The sequence below is a fragment of the Nelumbo lutea genome, chromosome 3 (genome assembly GCF_056320005.1).
Source record: "Nelumbo lutea isolate HS-2025 chromosome 3, American lotus-T2T, whole genome shotgun sequence".
NCBI classification, from domain to species: Eukaryota; Viridiplantae; Streptophyta; class Magnoliopsida; order Proteales; family Nelumbonaceae; genus Nelumbo; species Nelumbo lutea.
Window position 1 is genome coordinate 1,389,716 of NC_142686.1, and position 22,410 is coordinate 1,412,125.

A 22,410-nucleotide genomic window follows, 5' to 3' on the forward strand; every position below is an offset into this window, starting at 1 on the left:
AAATTATGTTTTTCCAGCTTACCAATTTAAATGTTTTTCAAATAATTAATAATATGTAATAGCTTTAGATAAATACAATTCAGATAACAAAAAATTTTAAATATTTTATAGATTATTTAAATATTTATCATAACTAGATTTTAAATAGTTAAAATAAAAAAAAATATGTAATAAATTTAAAAAAATTCTTCAAAGTAGAAAATAATTATAACATAATATTGAAATTAAGAATTATTTAATATATTACAAAATTGATAATGAAATCATGTAATAATAGTATAAATTATGATTCATGGATTATTAAATTAAATAAATAATTCATATTTTAAATTTTAAATATTTTACATTTTATTTAAGTACTTAAATAATTAAATATTTAAATAACAAAATATTTAACATAATTATATTTTAAATAGTTCAAATAAATAAATTGTGTAATAATTTTATAAAAATCCTGAAAATTAGAAAATTAATTATAACATAATATTGGAATTAAGAATAATTTAATAATAGTATAAATTATGATTTCTGGATAATTAAATTCAATAAATAATTCATATTTTAAAATTTAAATGTTTTACATTTTATTTAAGTATTTAAATAACAAAATATTTAGCATAACTATATTTTAAATAGTTCAAATAAAGAAATTATGTAATAAATTTATAAAAATTCTGAAAAGTAGAAAAATAATTATAACATAATATTGAAATTAATATATATATATATATATATATATATATATATATATATATATATATATATATATGAATGGTTAGGTCGTTCTATTTTGATTGGTTTACAAATATCCAAAGTGAAACTAATCCATCTTGGTCGAATTGAGAAAATTTTGAGCCAAAGCCAACCTAAACTACTAAAAAACCGAGCAACTTGGGTTGAGTTGCTCGAGTTGGTCGGTTTCATCAGTTTGATGATTAAAACTAATTGAAATTAATTATTGTCATTTTTGTATTATAAAAAAATTATTAAAAGTAGTATATAAAATATGAATAATTATTAATTATTTAAAAAGTTTAAAATATAAAACAATTATATACTCTTACATGTTTCTATTAGGGTCATTTACTAGAACACACCTTATAGTTTTACATATTTACTTAAAACAACGTTATAGTTTTCATTTTACTAAAACATCTCATATATTTTACAACTTATTTACTTAATCGACCTTTCATTAAGGAGTATTTGTTTTGCCATTTGGCCCATGATTTTTTATTCCAAAAATACCCTTAACACTTTTTTGTACATAAAAAAATTTAACCAATTATAGCCAATAGAGTGGTTGTCTGTCTTATTAAGGGCAAAATTGTTGTTTTTATTTTTATTTTCTTTTGATTAAATTTATTTAAATGAACATTAGGGTCGACACTATCATTATTAAGTAGTGTTTTAGTAAAATATTAACTATAGGGTAGATGTTAGTAAATCCATGCAACTATAAAGAATATTTTAGTAAATGACTCTTTCTATTATTCAACTTTTGCTTAATAAATCATATACATCGCACAGATGCCCGCTAGTTACAATCAAACTTCACAACCAAGTGAATAACCCTATTACAGATACACGATACATGATACATGCTGGAAGGTGCACACCTAGAAGAGGAATGACGAACTTAAATTTTGTAATCATGTACAATGGAGGTAATAGGCCAAGGTGGAGTAGGCTGTTCCACCAATCATATGGTCATATATATTCAGGTTTGATGATTACAATTTTAACTTTACCAATCATATGGTGCCCCCCATACCCTTTTTATTGACCAATTTGCCTTTTCCTGGTCTTCCATGTAAGATGATGTTGAAATTTGAACAAACTGAAAAGTTACGATTTCTTTCTATTTTTGATTCGGTGATGATGTATTAAAGGGTCAATATTGGTAATTGATAATTTACAAAATATGGAAGATTTTAGGGACAGTTCGGTTTGTAGGAATAAAGGTTCATAATTGGAATTGAAATAAGGGTTTATTCTGATTCTAACTGTTTGGTTGGACAGAATCAAAATCCCATTTTCATTTATGGTGGAATGGCATTCCTCATTTAAAGGGAATTGCCATTCTCTCCCTTCCGTCTCCCATAAGAATAAGAATTCATTCTATCCAATTCTTGACTCTGATTCTAGTATGAATCAAATAGATGAGGGGAATAAGTTAGGATACTTTGTCAATGTGCAGTTGTCATCAATGATACAAAATGCATGAAAGTGCAAATGAAAAGAATGACATTGTTAATTTACTTGAGGTATTTATGTACCCCGGTTTGGACTTGTATGCATATATTTGCCATACAAAGATGTAACGATTAAGAAGTTAAAAATGCTTTTTTTCTGACATCTTTATAACATGAGGAGAGCACATTACTGTACCCATTTTTTGAGTACAGATTTGCATTTCTTGAATCTGGAGTTGATGGAATGGCAAAGACACCATCATACAGCCTTTTGCCTCGAGAACCCACTTTGGATCATTGAATCCAAAAAATGATATTTATGCAAAGTATGTATTTGTATTTGTACCGCAAACAAACACAGCCTTCAAGTTTTATAAATAAGATAATGCAAAGGCAAAGCAGAATTAAGCCATAATTCGCAATCAAATCATTTATACTTTTGAAATTTTTACATCAATTTAAATGAAATTACCCTACAAACAAATTAGACCCTAAAGTAAATCTTAGTTCCAGAAAAGTATGACAGTGGGAAGAGATTTGACCGATCAAAATCCCATATAAAGTCTGATGAATACCACATTACCACTTTTACTATACCGTCTTATTGGTTATAACTTTTCCGGTATGACGTCTTTCCGGTTATTGTGATTAAGTTGTAATTAAGAGGTTATTGTGAATTCAGAAATGGTGTTGGTATTTGCTAGTGTTCGAAACCTAGCACCTAGGTGTGTCGTTTGAAATTTACATTTATTTTGTTAGTCTATGACTAAAAACAGTGAAAATGCTGTTATCACGATGGTACAAATTAGTTTGGATGCCCATTCAAGCAATGTGCATTTCACATAACGATGGGCCGATGGCAATGGCAATAGCATTAACATGGGTTTGGCATTTAGCAAGGGGTTCAAGGCCACACAACCCGACAAGACCTTATAGGTTGAAAACGATTTCTGACCCGACCCAACACAAGAATAGTATGCATATTTAGGAGTGGTAACGGGGCGAGCCTTTTTCCCATCCCTGTCCTCACGAAAATTCTCATCTCTTGTCCCCGCTAACAAGTACAAGGTTATCCCCATCCCCATCCTCACGGGGATCCCTATCCCCACGGGAATCTTCAGTCCATGTGATTTTTTATAATGCTAACTATTTTGTTTTTGTTTTTTATTTTATTTAAAAGAATAAAAATAAAATAATTAACATTTACAATCATATTATAAAATATTCAAACATATTTTAAAAAATATTAATATATAGATATATGCTTACATATTTACATATATAATATATGCATATATATATATATATTAGTGGGGATCCCAAGAAGCAGGGATCGGGGTGCCTGCCCCATTCCCGCTAACGGGGATGAAAATTTCCTCATCGCTGTCCCCATGGGGGGGAAATCATCCCCATCCTTGCCCCATTCGGGGCGGATCCCCACAAGGATCAGGGAAATGGAAAAATTCGTTATCCCTATGCATTTTTCATGTTTTCAATAGCTCGTTGACTCGACTGGTTGAACCATTCAGACTATCATTTGGCTTGTATTTTGGGTCCAATTATGTTGAAAATTCATCATTTGGTCAAAAACATTGATTTGATAAAAAACCATTCGATCTATGTGGTTCAATCATTGACCAATTTGATTCGGTCACAGGTTGCACACTCGATGTATGTGCGAACTTCTAGAAGTCATAACTTTGCACTCCAATGTTTGATTGGGATAAGCTTCTTTATTTTGGGAATTTTCACAAAAAAAAAACCTTTAGGCCTCAAATTGCAAATTTTAGCATTTATTTACTAATAAAAAAATTATAAAATATAAACTAAACATAAATATAATATTTATATATACATCCATTACATCTCAAAATTAACTATACATTTTTATTGATGAAATACATCTTTATACACACATATACATTTATTGACATGGCACAATCTGACCCATTCAACCCAAACAATCAAACCGGTGACCCATGACCCGGGGCAAAAATGGTTTGACCTCCAAGTTAGTTTTTAAAACATTGTTGTTTTTAATAAAAACTATATTTGCAATTTTCAATGTGACGATGTCCCTACATCTTGTTTTATTTTCTTTGAATAGGCCAGAATTCCTTCACCATCAAACGTTAAGGCTTAGTTTGGAAAGAGTGCAAATGCAAATATGTATAATACAAAACCTTATATTTTGAATTATTTTGTGTGTATGTATTTATACTATCATTTTTGCACCAAACGGTCTAAGTCGGCGGTTTAAAGCCGACGGTCTAAATGACCGCCGCTATGGTGATACCTGAAGATCTCAGACACCTACATTGGGTTCGGGAACAGACGTAGCGGTCTAAAATAATAGACGCGGCGGAGGGCAGTTTTAAAATTAAACCGGTCTAATACAATCGCACAGACGCGGGGAGTCCAAATTTTTTTCCCGTACAAAGGAAATCTGGTTCTAGCTAGGTTTTTGACGAAGAATCTTATAGAGGGAGAAACATTGATCAAACGGGAAGTGAGAAGGAAATCTAGGTTATAAGTGCCATGCGACTCTAAACTAGCATTTACCTTTGTTCATTGTTCACTTGTGAAGGGGAAGATTTCTTTTGATTTGGAGATATTCAAGCCAGCATCGGCCTTCGTTCGAGCAAGATAAGAGAAGATACTTCTATATAAACCCTTGATGGCTAATTTTATTATGGAAGTAGGAGGTCGATGGGTATAAGGGATTCAAAATAGGAGGTCGAAGGGTTTTGGAGAGGCAAACCATTTAACTACTTTTTGCTTTCCTGCGTGCAATGCATATTTGTGCTTAAATTAGTGTTTTTTTGGCATTCTTAGGGTTTTAGAACTCCGCGTTGGGTGGTTTCTACAAACCATATATTTTCTTTCACGGTTGATAGTGGCCTGGTATAATGTCTCGAGTCTATGTTGGGAACTTAGATCCCAGAGTTGCCGAAGGAGAACTCAAAGATGAATTTCGAGATTATGGTGTTATTAGGAGGTATGGTTTTTATTTTTAAAGGTTTAATATGTTATTTTGATAAAGATGATTTTTTTCTAGCTTATTTTTAAAGGTTCTACTCATGTAGAACATGATTCATCAGTATTGGAGTATATATAAATTCTTTTTTTTTTTTTGTTTTTTTTTTTTTGTTTTTGCTTAATGTTCTTATATATTTGATGGGGATGATTTGCTTCTTTGATATGGTTCTGATCATTGTTCTTATTTTTTAACCACATGAAGTTATTGTACCTTCTAGCCTTGCCCCCATTTGAGAATATTAACATAATTATACACCTAACAATTTATCATAAAAAAAGGAAAACGAATTATTTTTAAGATATAGAATCCTCGATGTTGTGAAACAATACCTAACGACCTGCTTGTTCCTATTAATGTGAATGTTGAATCGCAACATAGTCTTTGAATCTGTTTTGATTGTGTTGGGCAGTTCTGTTTCATTGTTAAGGATGAAAGAATAAGTTCACAACCCTCTTTACCGTGCTAGCCTCTCCCCTTGTGAATGAGGCATTTAGGAAGAAACTTTTGTTATGGGCCCGGGCATAGGATCTCGTCACGGGGCGGTCCATGGGGAAAACTCCTAGCCTTCCTTTGCCCTTCCCTTTGTGTGCTGACCCTATTGTGGCGAACTAGGGGGTGATTTGTTCAAGAGATCACCCTAACTCTCCTAAGCTCTTTCCTTGATCGAAAATTCCATGCTTTATTCCAATTCCAACCTCCTTTAAATAGGAGGTTACAAGAGGGTTTCCTTATTGTATTCGGCTAGAATAATCCCTCTCTTATCGCAAGTCAAACTCCTATCGAAACTCAAACTCCTACTTCTAAGGGTAACTCAACTTCTATTAAGGATAGGGGATAAGGGAAAGTGTAGCTGGCGGTTGGCGAGCAGAGCAGCCGTGGCAGGATAAGTGTGGGCCTACCCTAATGAGTTGTCGTGTGGGCCTCGCTCTACTGCTGCTGTCAGGCGGCGCACGCGTCTCACAGTGCTGCTGCCGTGTGGTGCGTGCTGCTGTTTAGTGCTGTTGCCGTGCGGTGCGTGCTACTGTGCGTGCTGCTACCTATGACTGTGCCACAACGCACTGTCGGGCGGTGTGTCCATAACATCACACCCCTCCTGGACAACGAGCTTGTCCTCAAGCTCGAGATTTGGGTAGGCGTTGTGAAGGTCGGTCTAGGGAATCTAGGTGGCCTTAGCTGATGGTAGTCTGTCCCATTCCACGAGAACCTCGAAGGTACCCTGATTGATGCGTGACCAGACAAGAGCTCGAGGTTGGAGGATGGGTCTGCCGTCCTTTAGAGTGGGTAGAGAAGGCACATGATTAGGGGGAGTCCCTGTAAAAGGCTTCAGTAGGGACACATGGAAGATGTCATGGATTCTGCTGTGCTCCGGTAGCTCGAGTTGATAGGCAACCTTCCCGATCTGCCGTAGAACCTTGAAGGGCCCGTAAAATTTTGGGGCTAGCTTGGGGGGGCCTCGACGCCTGAGGGAGAGCTGCCGGTAGGGTTGGAGCTTCAACCAAACGAATTGTCCTGGCTCGAAAGTGACTTCATTGTGGTGCTGATCGTAGGCTTGCTTCATGTGCACCTGTGCCTGCCGTAAGCGTAAGGAGACTTCGGCTAGGAGGGTGTCGCGGTCTTGGAGGCTGCGATCTACTTCTTCCAACCGTGTTGAACCGGGTTCGTAAGATAAAAGACGGGGAGAGTCTTGGCCATACACAACCCGGAAGGGAGTCATGCCAAGGGAGGAGTGGTAGAACGTGTTATAACAGTATTCGGCCCAAGGAAGGCAATCCACCCAGCATCGTGGTTGGTCACCTACAAAACAACGGAGGTACATCTCTATGGTACGGTTGACAACCTCCGTTTGCCCATCTGTTTGTGGATGGTAGGCGGAGGAAAAAGCTAGGGTCGTGCCCTGTAATCGGAACAACTCCTTCCAGAAGGTGCTGGTGAAGACTGCGTCCCTGTCACTAACGATGTACTCGGGCAGCCCATGCAGGCGGAAAATGTGTGTGAAGAAGGCGTAGGCCACAAAGACTGCGTTGTATGGGTGGGACAACGGAATGAAATGAGCATACTTGGAGAAGCGATCCACCACTACGAATAAGATTGATTTCCCTCTGACTTTAGGCAAGCCTTCAATGAAGTCCATGGAGATATCAACCCAGATCTGTGTTGGGAGTGAGAGAGGCTGCAGGAGGCCTGCCGGGTGTAAATTCTCCAATTTCTGTTGCTGACATATGGAGCAGTTCTGGTTGAAATCCCTAACCGAGCCACGCATACCATGCCAATGAAAATCGGCGTGGGCGCGGTGCAACGTATTTTGAACCCCTTTGTGGGTGGTTTTATGGATGCTGGCGATGATGGCTGGAATCAATGGACAATCTGTTGGAAGATATACCCTTCCTTTGTACAACACAAGTCCCTCGTGGATGGACCAGTTCGGGTTGGTTATTCCTGACTGTAATTCTTGCACCAGATCCCTCCATGTTGCTGATTGGGGCAGTACGCTCCTTAGGATCTCCAATAGGGTAACGCGGGGCCGGGAGATCGCACAAAGGTGTATCGTGTCTTCATCACGCCTAGACAGTGCATCCGCGGCCCGGTTTGAAGCCCCTGCCTTGTGGTCTACACGGAAGTCAAACTCTAGTAGTTTACTTGCCCAGTGCTGTTGGGGTGGAGCAGTAAGTCGTTGCTCTAGAATGTACTTGGGGCTGTAATGGTCTGTCTTGACGATGAAGGGTCTGCCCCACAAATATGGCCTCCAGTGTTGGACGGCTTTGGCAAGCCCGATCAATTCACGCTCGTAGGCTGGTAGCTTTAGGTGCCGGTCCGCTAGCTTGCGGCTGAAGAAGGCTATGGGGTGCTCTTGTTGTTGCAGCACTGCGCCGATGCCTATACCAGAAGCATCACACTCAACCGTAAATTCCTGGTTAAAGTTTGGTAGCTGCAGCACGGGGGTAGAGGAGAGTGCATCTCTTAAGTTTGTGGAGGCAGCGTCCGCTGCTTCATCCCACTGAAATGCATTCTTCTTTAACATCTTGGTTAATGGGGCAGCCAGGAGGTTGTAATCCCTTACAAACTTGCGGTAGTATCCGGTGAGTCCTAAGAACCCGCGGAGAGCCCTAGTGGACTGAGGCTTGGGTCATTCCCGAATGGCCTGAATCTTGGAGTCATCTACCGAGACTCCTTCCCTGTTGATTATATGTCCTAGATAAAGGACCTGTTGCTCTCCGAAAGAACATTTGGTTCGTTTTACGAAGAGCTTATGTTGGCATAGCAGCTCTAGAACCGTCCGTAGGTGACGAACGTGCTCCACCCACGATGTACTGTAAATCAAGATGTCGTCAAAAAATACTAAGACGAACCTGCGGAGGTGGGGTCGAAATACCTCGTTCATCAGGGCCTGGAATGTGGATGGAGCGTTGGTGAGACCAAAAGGCATGACTAGGAATTCAAAGTGGCCATGATGCGTTCGGAATGCTGTTTTTTTCACATCCTCGGGGGCCATCCAGACCTGGAAATAGCCTGACCTGAGATCCAGTTTAGAGATATATTGAGACCCATGGGGCTCATCTAGCAGTTCGTCTACCACAGGAATCAGGAACTTGTCCTTGACGGTCTTGTTGTTGAGTTCCCTGTAGTCCACACAAAACTTCCAGGTGCTGTCTTGTTTTGGTACTAGCAAGACTGGCGAAGAGAATGGGGAGCAACTGGGGTGGATAATTCCTTGTTTCAGCATTTCTGTACACTGGCTCTCTATCTCGTCTTTCTATAGGTGTGGGTAGCGGTACGACCGAACGACAACGGGTCCTGACCCTAGCATTAAGGGGATCCGATGGTCACACGATCGGATAGGTGGAAGGCCCCTGGGTTTTGGGAACACGTCTGGGAAATTGGCAAGAAGTCTCTCCATCTCTATAGTGTGCAAGGCGTCGCCGTGGAGAGTATGCACCTGTGGTCTTTTTGCTCTCATCTTGGTCCCTTTCCAGGTGACCTGTTTCCCATGTAGGTTAAACGTCATGGTCAAGGCATTGAAATCCTATAGGATAGGGCCAAGGGTGATGAGCCACTTAATTCCCAACACTATATCGAACTCGTCTAGGGGCAATACAAACAGATCAGCGAGGAATGGTTTAGAATCCACCTGTATTTGGATGTTTCGGCAGATCCCCGGACTGTGAACTCTCTCTCCATTGGCTACGACTACCTGAAGCCGTGGTCTGCCTTCCACCGGTAGTTTTAGTTGGAGCGCGGCTTGCTTGCTGAGAAAATTATGTGTGCTCCCTGAGTGCACCAGAACCCGTACCTGTTTTCCTGCCACTTGGGCCTGCAGCTGCATGGTTTGGGAGTTTTGTATTCCGGTGATGGCGTGGAGGGAGATCTCGGGTTCTAGTGTTGTCTGCTCCTCTTCTTCCTCCTCCAGTTTGTCTACCAGGAGGCATAATAACCGCTTGCAACGGTGGCCGGCGGAGTACAACTCGTCATAGTTGAAGCATTGGCCCTTGGCCTGGCGTTTCGCCATCTCGGCTCTGGATAGGCGTCTGATGGGAGGTGCCGTCGTGCTGCTTCCTATGATGGTTGCAGATTGGGGAGTGTTACTGGTGAAAGGTCGTGGTTCCCTGTTGGCTGCCAGCAAACTCCCTCCTCCAATAGGCTTTGGGTTTGTCCAAGCCGTTGCTGGGCGTCCCGTGCTAGACGGCCCTCGACTAATCTGCAGTTTGCGCTCGAAGTCTCGAGCTAAATTCATTGTCGTGACCAAGTTAAGTGGGCTCTGCATCTCTACATCAACTCTCAGAGGTTCGGCTAGACCAGCTGTGAACATATCCACCTGCTGGTCTGGGCGTACTGAAGAGGCTATGGTGAGAAGGGTCTGAAACTGTCGCTGATACTCTGCTACGGTCCCGGTCTGCTTGAGGTTAATGAGTTCCCCCAAGGGGTTGCTTGTTAATGGGGGTCCGAACCAAAGGAGGCAGTACAACTTGAACTGATCCCAACTAAGACATGGTTCTTCCTACTCCACTCGGTAGAAACAGAGCTGAGCTTCTTCGGTCAGGTGGAACGCGGCCAGACTGAACTTGTCCTTCTCCTCCGTGCGTTGATTACGGAAGAATTGCTCACAGCGGTACAACAATCCCAATGGGTCACCGCTGCCGCTGTATGAGGAAAACTCCAGACGACTATATTTGGGTATGACCCCTGCTACTGGGGTGGCGTTCTGTCGTTCACGGGAGCCCTCGACCCAATCTGGATGGCGGCTGTTGTTGGTGGACGCCTCTTTAGGACTCCTTTCTCTAGTGGAGAAGTATAACTCCAATAGACGTCGAAGCTCCCTGACATCCTCTTTGACTTCTCTTACTTCCGCATGATTTTCCACGAGTCGGTGTTCCAGTTCGTGAACCTTGGATGATATTTACTCCATGTCGCCCATGACGCTAGGCTCTGATACCAAAATGTTATGGGCCCGGGCATAGGATCTCGTCTCGGGGCGGTCCACGGAGAAAACTCCTAGCCTTCCCTTGCCCTTCCCTTTGCGTGCTGACCCTATTGTGGCGAACTAGGGGGTGATTTGTTCAAGAGATCACCCTAACTCTCCTAAGCTCTTTCCTTGGTCGAAAATTCCATGCTTTATTCCAATTCCAAGCTCCTTTAAATAAGAGGTTACAAGAGGGTTTCCTTATCGTATTCGGCTAGAATAATCCCTCTCCTATCGAAACTCAAACTCCTACTTCTAATTAACTTCCTATTTCTAAGGGTAACTCAACTCCTATTAAGGATAGGGGATAAGGGAAAGTGTAGCTGGCGGTTGGCGAGCAGAGCTGCCGTGGCAGGATAAGTGTGGGCCTACCCTGATAAGCCGTCGTGTGGGCCCCGCTCTATTGCTGCTGCCGGGCGGTGCGCGTCTCACAGTGCTGCTGCCGTGCGGTGCGTGCTGCGCGCTGCTGGGTGGTGCGTGCTGCTGTGCGGGCTTCTGTGCGTGCTGCTGCCTATGACTGCGCTGCAGCGCGCTGCCGGGCGGTGTGTCCATAACAACTTTTGAAGTTCCTAATGCCAATTGGACTTCAATAGTCCTCCTTTGCTAAACCCCAAATTCCCAATCACTCTTAAAGTTCACCTGTTGAAAGGGGCCATCTTACTTATCCTAAAGATGAATCATTTGCTTGGGAGGCTGCTCATTATTAGGTTTATATGTTTCGTATGCTCATGTTGTTTTTCTCTTTTCTTTTTTCTTGTTCTTTTGCTAAAATTCTGTGCACCTATTTGTGAAGTTCTCCTTTCTTCTGGTAAGAGGAACCATTTATTTATTTATTTTGGACTCCACTTCATGTTGGGTATTTGGGTGGAAAGAGTCAGGGGAGCCATCATTAGCTCTACCAATATGATTCTTTGGATTGGGGCCTTTATGTTGGGTACTAGGGTCATCGATTGATATCATTCTTGCTTTGGAGCCTTTGTAGAGTGTAGTCCACCCACGAAAATAAAGGGTGCTTTTTTGTTCCCATTTTTGGTAAAACAAAAAGAAAGGGTTCCTAGCTTCTAGCTTCTACTTGTGTCCAAACTCAGTGAACACACTGAGTGTGCTGTGAGAAATGAGAATATACATGGAGCGATTAGTCAGTACTAGATCCAGTCTCCATCAAGTTATGAAAATTAGTATAAATTAAAACAAGTCTTCTTAATTTTTCCTTTCAATTACCTTGCTAGCTAGGCTGATACCTAGCCTGCCACGACATTGGCCACTTTCCTTGAGAGGTGTGTGAAAACATAGAATTCCTTCACAATTAATGAGCGAGGAGTGAGGAGGCCTTGTATGTCATTTATGATATTGAGTGTATCTGCCACCATGATTCTAACTCACCCAATGATGTTGTCGGTTACCCCTTTAGAGTTTCCTTCTTAATTTCTTCTTGCACCTCCATTGCTATTGCTATGATCATGCTTTTCTCACTTCTAAGGCTTTGGCTGCAAGTATGAGTGATGAGAATTTATCCAGAAAAAAAAATAGTTGGCTTTTCCCATTATTGGTGCTCCTTACTGATTTCTTGCAACACTACATCTTCCTATTTGTTTTAAGTAACATCAAAACTTATTCTTATATATTCCCTTTATTTTTTCTGGTTGCCTTTAATGTAATACTTGCTTTGTTAATCAGAGAAAACGGATCAGTTTTCTTCTTGCTGAAAATTATATGGCTTTTGCTTTTTGAATAAAAGCATAATCTATGAAGTAAAAAATTGTCTGAATGCAATGGTAAGTACACTTTGTTTTGTTTAACCTAAACATGAATCAAGAAAAAGTAAGCAGACCAATTCACTGCATTTTAAAATAAAAGATGTGATTGATTGAATGAACGTGATGAAAAAATACACCTTAGAATTAAAATTACACTTTAGGAAGTATGAACCAAGAAAAATTAGGTAGGTTTTAACTGATTGGTTGAAATTTGGATGTAATGTGCAGTCAGCATTAATGAATGTGTTGTTGGATCATACATAAACCATAATCTAAAAGCAAGATTAAACTAATGACTTGATGACCAAGTGACCATTTGGACCCTGGTTAATCATTCAATTTTCTCCAATTTTAATGGATTGCTACTTGGTAAAAATGTACGTATTTGTATTTATACTCTTTCCAAACAGTTTGGAAAGAATGCAAATACATATATGTTCAGTACAAACCTTATATAGTATATTTAAACCTATCTACAAAGTACATATTTATATTATACTCTTCCCAAACTGAGCCTAAAGATTATAAATGGATGGTAGATTCTTCTCAGGACATATTGGATGTAAAATGAATTTTGACCCAAATCACAAGCTTACATATACAGGCCAAATACTTGTAGAATCAGCATCCAGTTCAGAAGCTTTGCTCCAATAACCACATCCAATCTTCCCTTAAAATAATAATTTCGTAAATGGTTGGTTTTGTTAACAAAACCAGCCATGCAAGAAATGATTTCCTGTACACAAATCTCCCTTACATGGTTTAGCCTAGAGGAATGATTTCCTATACAAACCATTCATTGGATTGGTTTGTACAACTGAATGAGCTTTCCCATTTTAACTTGTAGCTAAAACATTTAACCAGTACATCTTGAAATAGATAATTAAATGGAAAATGCTCTCCAACAGGGGTTAATCCATCAGCTTAGACTCCTTGTCACTGGTAGGTATATTCTGGTTTTCACTTTTAACAGAGGAATATTGCACTAACACCATCCCTCTCTTGCAATCTAGTATACTTCTAGCTAGCTAGGTGGTCGCTAGGTCTAACCCCATCTTCACTTATGTTAATCATAGCTTGTGACATGGAATTCTAGAGCACTACTCATTGGAAAATCTGGCATAAGTTTTCCTTTTTTGTCATATACTCATATTTGGCTGGCTTTCTTTCAGGGGAAAATCTGGCGATGATTTTTACTGATTTAGAAATAATGGATTATTCAACTTTAAGACAATTTTCTAGTAGTGTAGACTGTAGTGTAGTTTAACCCTGAAGAAAGATTTTGTATTAATGATTTTGCTCTTGTTTATTTCTGTTATTTTTATTTAGGGAATCATAATCCATTGCTCTTATGTGTTACTGTTGAGTTTAAGCCTGACGAAATAACTGCCATCATGAATGACTTTGCTGAACCTGGATCACTTGATCCAACTAGCTTACACCTTGGTGGCACAAAGTATACGGTGATCCAAGGAGAACCAGCGGTTGTTATTCTAGGGAAGAAGGTGATACTTTCACATCCTTTCTTAACCGACCAACTTCCACAACATTTCACATTGCCCAAATGGTTAATGCTAATGGGACCGAAATTCTCAAATGGTAGGGTATCTATTAGATTGGTCAAATCCTTTTTTTTTTTTTGTGGGAAAATGGGCTAATGGGGTCTCTCCCAAACCCAGGTGAAGGCAGGATTCAACCTCAAGTCTCTGCAATGTTCAGCCATACATTACAAGAAAGTTAGCTGGCACCTTCTATTGAAGTGTCTATATATTTTGGGTGGTCAAACAGAAGGCTGTATTGATAACGTGGATTGGGGTAACAACACACACACACATGTCATAGCTTGCAAGTTTGAACCATCAAATTATAACATAAGGTCATACTTTGTTGAGTATCTTGGAGGCATTAATATTTTAGCATTCAGGGTGATTCAAGAGTTCAGTTCAGACTTTTATCTTGACCGTCAAACAAATTAACAAAGGGCTATAGTGCTCATGAGATCCTGGATGAACCACTTCCTACTTTATTTTTTTTTCCAAATTTATTTTATACTATAGAGGTTGCATGCCCTAGGCTGCATAGAGAGAATCTATCAAAGAAAGAAAGAAAGAAAAACTACTACCCTTAAATTGGGACCAATAGGTACTTAGATCAGTTTCTTCTAGGAGTAACTTGAGCTCTCTAAAGTGCATATAATAAATCAAAGATGTATTGACATGACAAATAAGCATGTGTATACATGGCTCAGTTTGGAGTGCAAAGCCTTATATTTTATATTATTTTGTATATATTTATACTATGCATATTTTTATTTGTATTCTTTCAACCAATATGTTAAGTGGATTTGCATTGGAAGATGTGCTGCATTACTAGAGAATTTGATTATTTTTTTAAAGTTCATGTACTATTTATATGTCAATTCGATATTGCATTTGAACAATGTCTTTTGGATATTTTAATATATAATCTTTAAATTAATAGATTTTATTTTAAATTGATTTTTATCAAATGGTTTTGCTATATTAAACAGGCGTGAAAGTGCTAAATCAATAAACAATTCAGGTACCAGAAAAATGATGCAATTAAACGGAATATGATTTTTTTGAAAAAATTGGTACCATCAGCTTAACTATCGACCTGGTATAAATAAAAATGAGAAAAAAAAAGATCTAAGCCGACAGTCATGCAACCGCCAGTTTAGCCACAAACAACGCTTAAGGCGGCAGTCATTTAACTCTAAGCTGGTGGTTTTTTGGTATCTAAGCCGGCGGTCAAAACCACTGCTTGATTAATGCTAAGTCGGCAGCTCGATTTTACCGCTGCTTTAGAGCAATTTAAACCGCCTTCGAGCGGCCCTCTAAGGCAGTGGTCCTAATCTAGGGCAGCAGTTGATAAGGGGCGGACGCTTGACCGCTGCCTTAGACCTAAGGCGGCAGTTTGAAGGCCTAAGTCGACAGTTCTTGGACCACTGCCTTTGATCATTTTTCTTGTAGTGACTTTTTCCAAACTGAGCCTAAAGACCACTCAAAAGAGGTCAAATTAGCAGCAATTAAATAAAACAAAATGAAAAACAGATTTCCATTTCACAAAAATGTATTCACACCCACCATGCTTGATGGAGGCTCCATCCCAAGGCCCATCTCACCCTAGGGGCGGCAGCTCCTAGGATAAGGTCAAGAATTCAAGATCCATCAAGAATTCAAGAATTCAAGACTCATCAAGAATTCAAAGAATCCAAGACTCATCAAGAATTCAAGAATTCTAGATAATCCAAGATTCATGCATGGATAAGATCAAGGGAGATCGGACGGGGGAGATCAAGTCAAGAAGAGTTCGATCCTATCTACAAGTTTGAGATGTTTAGATCAAATCTAATTTCTTTTCCTAATTCTTTTACAATTTCCAAATGTATTATAAATACTGCTATTTTCCCAAAGCTAATCATCAATTCATACTTCAGATTTTCAGAATTTATCCAAGTTCTCTTTTTCCTATTTTCGCTACATTTTTCTCTCCTAGAGAAATCGGTGTTTTTCGCTAGGTGCTAGTGGATGCCCGGTGCTTGCATAGTCAACTCCGGTTCTCATTGCTTTCATGCTGCGTCAGGTGGTATCAGAGCAGGGAATTCGCCCAGTCATGTCCAACCCAGAAGGTAGCAGTCGCAACCCACCCCGTGATGGAGATCAGGGGTTCCCAGCTGTTTGGAGAGCAATCGAAGAGCAGCGTACAATCACACGTAACATCGAACATCAGTTGGCAGAGGTGACTGAACAATTGTAAACCTTGTTATGGGAGGTTGTCCCACGAGTTCGGGAAAATCCACAGCAGATCGCAGGAGACGATCACGACAGACCATTCGTCGCTACTGTGTCCCGACGTCCAGTTCTTGACGACGACAGTGATGATGATTTTGAATTTGGTGGTGTTCCAATTCTTCCCGGCAATGACAGAAACGGTAGAAATTGGCACAATCAAGGTAATTTCAACCCCGGTAGGAATAATGATGAATTTAAACTCAAAGTAGATATTCCTACTTTTAGTGGAGATCTTGGTATAGAGGGATTTCTGGATTGGATCACAGAAGTCGATAGGTTTTTTGATTACATGGAAATACCAGAGGAACGAATGGTAAAATTAGTAGCTTTTCGATTAAAGGGAGGCGCATCTGTTTGGTGGGAACTGATGAGAGAGACCCGGATGAGAGAAGGAAGGGGTCCTATTCGAACCTGGAGGCGCATGAAACAATTAATCAGATGTAGATTTTTACCTCCTGACTATGAACAATATATGTTTGAATCTTATCAGAGGTGTGCGCAGGGTTCTCGTAGTGTTAATGAATATACATCTGGATTTTTGAGATTAGCTGAAAGAAATCAATTATCTGAAAGTGATAACCAGCAGACAGCCCGTTATCTAAGCGGTTTAAGATCGTCTATCAGAGATAAAATTGGTGTACAGATGGTTCTTAGTGTGCAGGAAGCAAGGAACCTAGCCTTGAAAGCAGAATTAATGTTCTAGGACAAGGCACGCAGTGATAATTATCGCCGGTACAACGGGAGCGACAACAGACCGGCAACTGTCGACAGGAACAAGTCAGTTCCGGCAGTACAACCTTCTCACCCGGCAAGTACAAGTAACGCCGGTAAGGCTACTACAGGAGGACATACTCAAGGTAATCCTTCCAACCCTCCTAAACCCAGTAACCCTTATGCAAGGCCTGCTCCTATTAAATGTTTTAAATGTAATGAGGTTGGACATAGATCCAGTGACTGTCCCAGGAGGAAGGTAGTTAATATGGTAGAAAGGGAAGAGGAAGAAAATATTGAGGAAGATGTATATTGTGGACCTGATGGGGAGGATGAAGATAGTCCATATGAACATGAGGAGTATACTTGTGTGGTAAGAAAATTAATGTTGTCCTAGAAAAATAAGGATATTTCTCTATGGCACAAATTATTTCGTACCAGATGTACTATTAAGGAAAAATTATTTAATTTAATTATTGACAGTGGTAGTCAAGAAAATATTATTTGCAGGGATGCCATCCAACAATTACAACTGATTCCTGTAAAACATCCCAACCCATACACAATTGGGTGGATCAAGGAAGGAGGCGACGTACGAGTGGAAGAACACTGCAAGGTACCTTTTTCAATTGGTAAGTACCATGATGAAGCATATTGTGATATTGTAGATATGGATGTTTGCCATATTTTGTTAGGGAGGCCTTGGCAATTTGATACAGATGCAAGGCACATGGGTAGGAAGAATACCTACCAACTTGAAAAAGAAGGTACACGTTATACTTTGTTACCCATAGAAGAAAAAAATATTACAAATACTCCAAAGGTACATGAAAAAAATTTCCTTACCATCATCCATCATCATGCGGAATTTGTTAAAGAATGTAAGGATACTCATGAGATACATTTGTTAGTAGTAAAAGGAGAAAATGTTAATGATGAAAATACAATTCCAGCTGAAATACAGGGACTACTGGATGAATTTAATGATGTAGTTCTAGAGGAGTTACCAAATGAACTCCTTCCCATGAGAGATACCATATTGATTTTGTTCCAGGTGCTAGTCTACCTAACCTCCCACATTACAGGATGAGTCCTAAGGAGAATGAAATTTTACGAGAAAAGGTAGAAGAATTATTGAAAAATAGACACATTCAAATCAGCATGAGTCCTTGTGTAGTACCTGCCTTATTAACACCTAAAAATGATGGTAGTTGGAGAATGTGTGTCGACAGCAGGGCTATTAACAAGATCACAATTGGGTACAAATTTCTCATTCCTAGGTTGGACGACATGCTGGACCAATTAAGCGGAGCTGTAGTTTTCTCAAAAATAGATCTCAGGAGTGGATATCATCAAATCAGGATCCGTCCCGGAGATGAATGGAAGACAGCCTTCAAGACTAGAGATGGCTTGTTCGAGTGGTTGGTCATGCCCTTTGGACTAACCAACGCACCCAGCACTTTCATGAGACTGATGAACCAAGTATTGCGCCCCTTCATTGGTAAATTTGTGGTAGTCTATTTTGATGATATTTTGATATACGACAAATCTATCACTGAACATGTGGGACATATTAGGGAGGTCTTGAAAACATTGAGGGAAAATAAATTATATGCTAATTTGAAGAAATGCATCTTTATGAATGATAATTTATTATTCCTGAGATTTATTATAAGCAAGGATGGTGTGAAAGTAGATGAGGAAAATGTGAAAGCCATTAGGGAGTGGCCGACCCCATCCACTGTCACAGATGTCAGGTGATTTCATGGGTTGGCAACCTTCTATAGGCGTTTTATTAAGAATTTTAGTAGTATCATGGCTCCCATTACTGAATGCTTGAAAAGGGGAAATTTCAATGGGGAGAAGAACAAGAGCAAAGTTTTGCTCTCATAAAAGAAAAGTTATGTACTCCTCCTGTTCTTGCCTTACCTGATTCCAATAAATTATTTGAAGTTGAATGTGACGCCAGTGAAGTTGGCATAGAGGCTGTATTGTCCCAAGAGAAAAGACCCATTGCCTTCTTTAGTGAAAAATTATGTGAAGCCAGGAGAAAGTGGTCTACTTATGACAAGGAGTTTTATGCTGTGATAAGAGCCTTGAAAACATGGGAACACTATCTAATTGCAAAAGAATTTGTTCTCTATACTGACCACCAGGCTCTAAAATATCTTAGTGGGCAAAAGCAATTAAGAAGTGATTTACATGCCAGATGGTATGCTTTCCTAGACAAGTTCCCATATAAAATTGTGTATAAGACAGGACAACAAAATAAAGTGGCTGATGCACTTAGTAGGCGTGTAGCTCTCATCAAGACCCTCAGCGTTGAGATCGTGGGTTTTGAGTGCCTAAAAGACTTATATGCCCGAGATGAAGACTTCCAATAGGTATGGGAGAAATGTGTGAATAAGCAGCCAGCAGAAGACTTCTTTATTTATGACGGGTTCCTTATGAAAGGGGAACAGCTGTGTATCCCTTGCACTTCCCTCCACGAAAAGATCATCAGGGATTTGCATGGGGGTGGACTAGCAGGACACTTAGAAAGGGACAAAACAATAGAAGCTGTTAAGGGGCGATATTACTGGCCGAAATTGAGAAGGGACGTGTCTACCATCGTAAGCAGATGCTATGTTTGTCAGACAACTAAGGACAAACCCAGAACACAGGTCTCTACATGCCCCTACCCGTTCTTACTGCTATATGGGAAGACTTGTCCATGGATTTTGTGTTAGGCTTACCAAAGACCCAAAGGAACATGGACTCCGTCTTCGTGGTAGTTGATAGGTTCTCAAAAATGGCCCATTTCCTCCCATGCAAGAAAACAACAGATGCATACGCAACAACTAAATTATTTTTCAGGGAGATTGTTCGCTTACATGGGAACGGCCAAAACAGTGGGACTTCGCCATAGCCCAAGCTGAGTTCGCCTATAACAATGCAGTGCATAGTTCTATAGGCAGATCCCCATTCTCCATCGTGTACATGAAGGTCCCTAACCATGCGCTGGATCTAGTAAAACTACCGAAGGTACCCAGCGCCAGTGTCTCAGCAGAGCAGATGGCAGAACAAATCCAGTCCGTCCAAAATGCCGTGAAGCAAAAGCTAGAGCAATCCAACGCCAAGTACAAGATGGCCGCAGATAAACACTGCCGACCTCAAGTGTTTGATGTAGGTGATGAGGTTATGGTCTTCTTAAGGAAGGAAAAAATCCCCGTAGGTACCTACAACAAGTTGAAGCCTCGGAAGTATGGTCCATACAAGATCGTGAAGAAGATTAATGACAATGCCTATATAGTGGACCTACCAGATCATATGGGTATATCCAAGACCTTCAATGTTGCTGACCTTCACCGGTACCTGTCAGAGATAACACTTGCCTATCCTCGTCACAACTCGGGGTCGAGTTCTCTCCAAGTGAGGGAGAATGATGGAGGCTCCATCCCAAGGCCCATCTCACCCTAGGGGCGGCAACTCCTAGGATAAGGTCAAGAATTCAAGATAAGTCAAGAATTCAAGAATTCAAGACTCATCAAGAATTCAAAGAATCCAAGACTCATCAAGAATTCAAGAATTCTAGATAATCCAAGATTCATGCATGGATAAGATCAAGGGAGATCGGACAGGGGAGATCAAGTCAAGAAGAGTTCGATCCTATCTACAAGTTTGAGATGTTTAGATCAAATCTAATTTCTTTTCCTAATTCTTTTACAATTTCCAAATGTATTATAAATACTGCTATTTTCCCAAAGTTAATCACCAATTCATACTTCAAATTTTCAGAATTTATCCAAGTTCTCTTCTTCCTATTTTCGCTACATTTTTCTCTCTCCTAGAGAAATCGGTGTTTTTCGCTAGGTGCTAGCAGACGCCTGGTGCTTGCATAGCCAGCTCTGGTTCTCATTGCTTCCATGCTGCGTCAATGCTCCCCTTGCATCCATGTATTGGGAACATCTTCACATGAATAAAAATATAGAGATGTTTCCAATGTATGGCTGCAAGAGCTGTGATGTTAGTTTGAAGACTGATTTTGATTTTGTGAGGAGAAAATCCCAACTTGTTAGAAACACAAGAGAGAGTGACCATTGCAGGAGGGAAAAAAACAAACAAACGTGTAAATGGACCACCTAATCTGATTGAAGGACCTCTTGGCGTGGATGACTAAGATAGATTCAAAAGAGGAAGAGAGAAGTCTCACATAACTCGGGGTTTTACTATAGAAGTTTTATGAATATTCCATCGGACATGTGCTCCTTGCTCTATTCTTATTTCTTAGTAAAGGCTATATAGTCAATTTTTTTCAATGTCAATATGTATATTGTTATGGAAGTTTTGTGAATATTTGTTATAAACACCTGTCATTTATTATTATTTTTTTTGAAGGTTTTAATCATGTTTCATTCATTCAAGAGATTGGTACAAATAGATGCCAACCAGGCCAAATAAAGAATAGAGATACATTCTCAAAAGAACAAAACAACTAGATGGAAATAGGAGAATAAAAAAAAAACTTATACAACCAAAGTAAGGTGAATTAACATAACCAATAGAAGTGAATGAGAACATCTCCAAACCACTGTAACTGACGAGCAAATTATTAACCAAACCGAAAACTGATAGAGGAGGTTACATAGTCCTAGTAACTTCCAACCACGCCAAAAAACTGTAAGCACACTGAAGAACTGCTAACTATAAGACGCATCATCTGTATCTACCATCCAGTACAATGAAAAACTGCTAACTGCAAGCTGTTTTCCAAAGAAAGCCGAAGAACTATAACGTCCATCTACAATGTCAAAGAACGGAACGTCCATTCACAACGTCGAAAAATGCCAAAAACTTTAATTGTCATCTGGAAAGCCAAACAACTGAATCTACCACTCATGACGTTGGAGCACTATCACAACCATCTAGGACACCAGAGAAACATAGAAACAGAAAGAGAACAATTGTTGGAGCACTATCTCAGCCATCTAGCATTATCTTGGTCAACTAGGACGTCAGAATGCCCACAAAAAGAAAGCACACAAAGAAAATCATAGAAGATTAGATGAACAAAGAAAGAAAGGGGTGCTCCTTGAGAGATCTCAAGAAAAAGAGAGGAAATATAGGAGTGGGAAAACAGAGAGCTCAAGAGAGAAGGGGGAAAAAGCACAAAAAAAAAAGGAGAAACAAAGAAATGGAAAAAATACAAAACAAAGGAAAACCTCTCAAGAACAAAGAGAGACAAATCTCAAGAGAGCATGAGAGAAAACCTCCCTACAAATAGAGAGAGACAAACAAGCAAGAGAGAAAACCTCCCTGGGAACAAAGAGATACAAAGCGGGGGGTGACTCCCCCCCTCCCAAATAAGTCTACAGCGGACTTTGGCGCTTCCCAAGAAGCACCAAAATTTCTTGGATTTCTTGTCATTTATTATATATTCAAGAAGGTTTACAATGAA

General features: G+C 39.7%; 1 long non-coding RNA gene across 1 annotated transcript; it reads left to right on the forward strand.

Annotated features, from left to right (window-relative positions):
* The first annotated feature begins 4,444 nt into the window (after positions 1-4,444).
* On the forward strand, positions 4,445-14,398 carry LOC148862310 (uncharacterized). Its single transcript, XR_016110924.1, has 3 exons — positions 4,445-5,193; positions 13,777-14,046; positions 14,127-14,398. It is a non-coding gene; the product is annotated as an uncharacterized LOC148862310 (long non-coding RNA).
* The last annotated feature ends 8,012 nt before the right edge of the window (positions 14,399-22,410 follow it).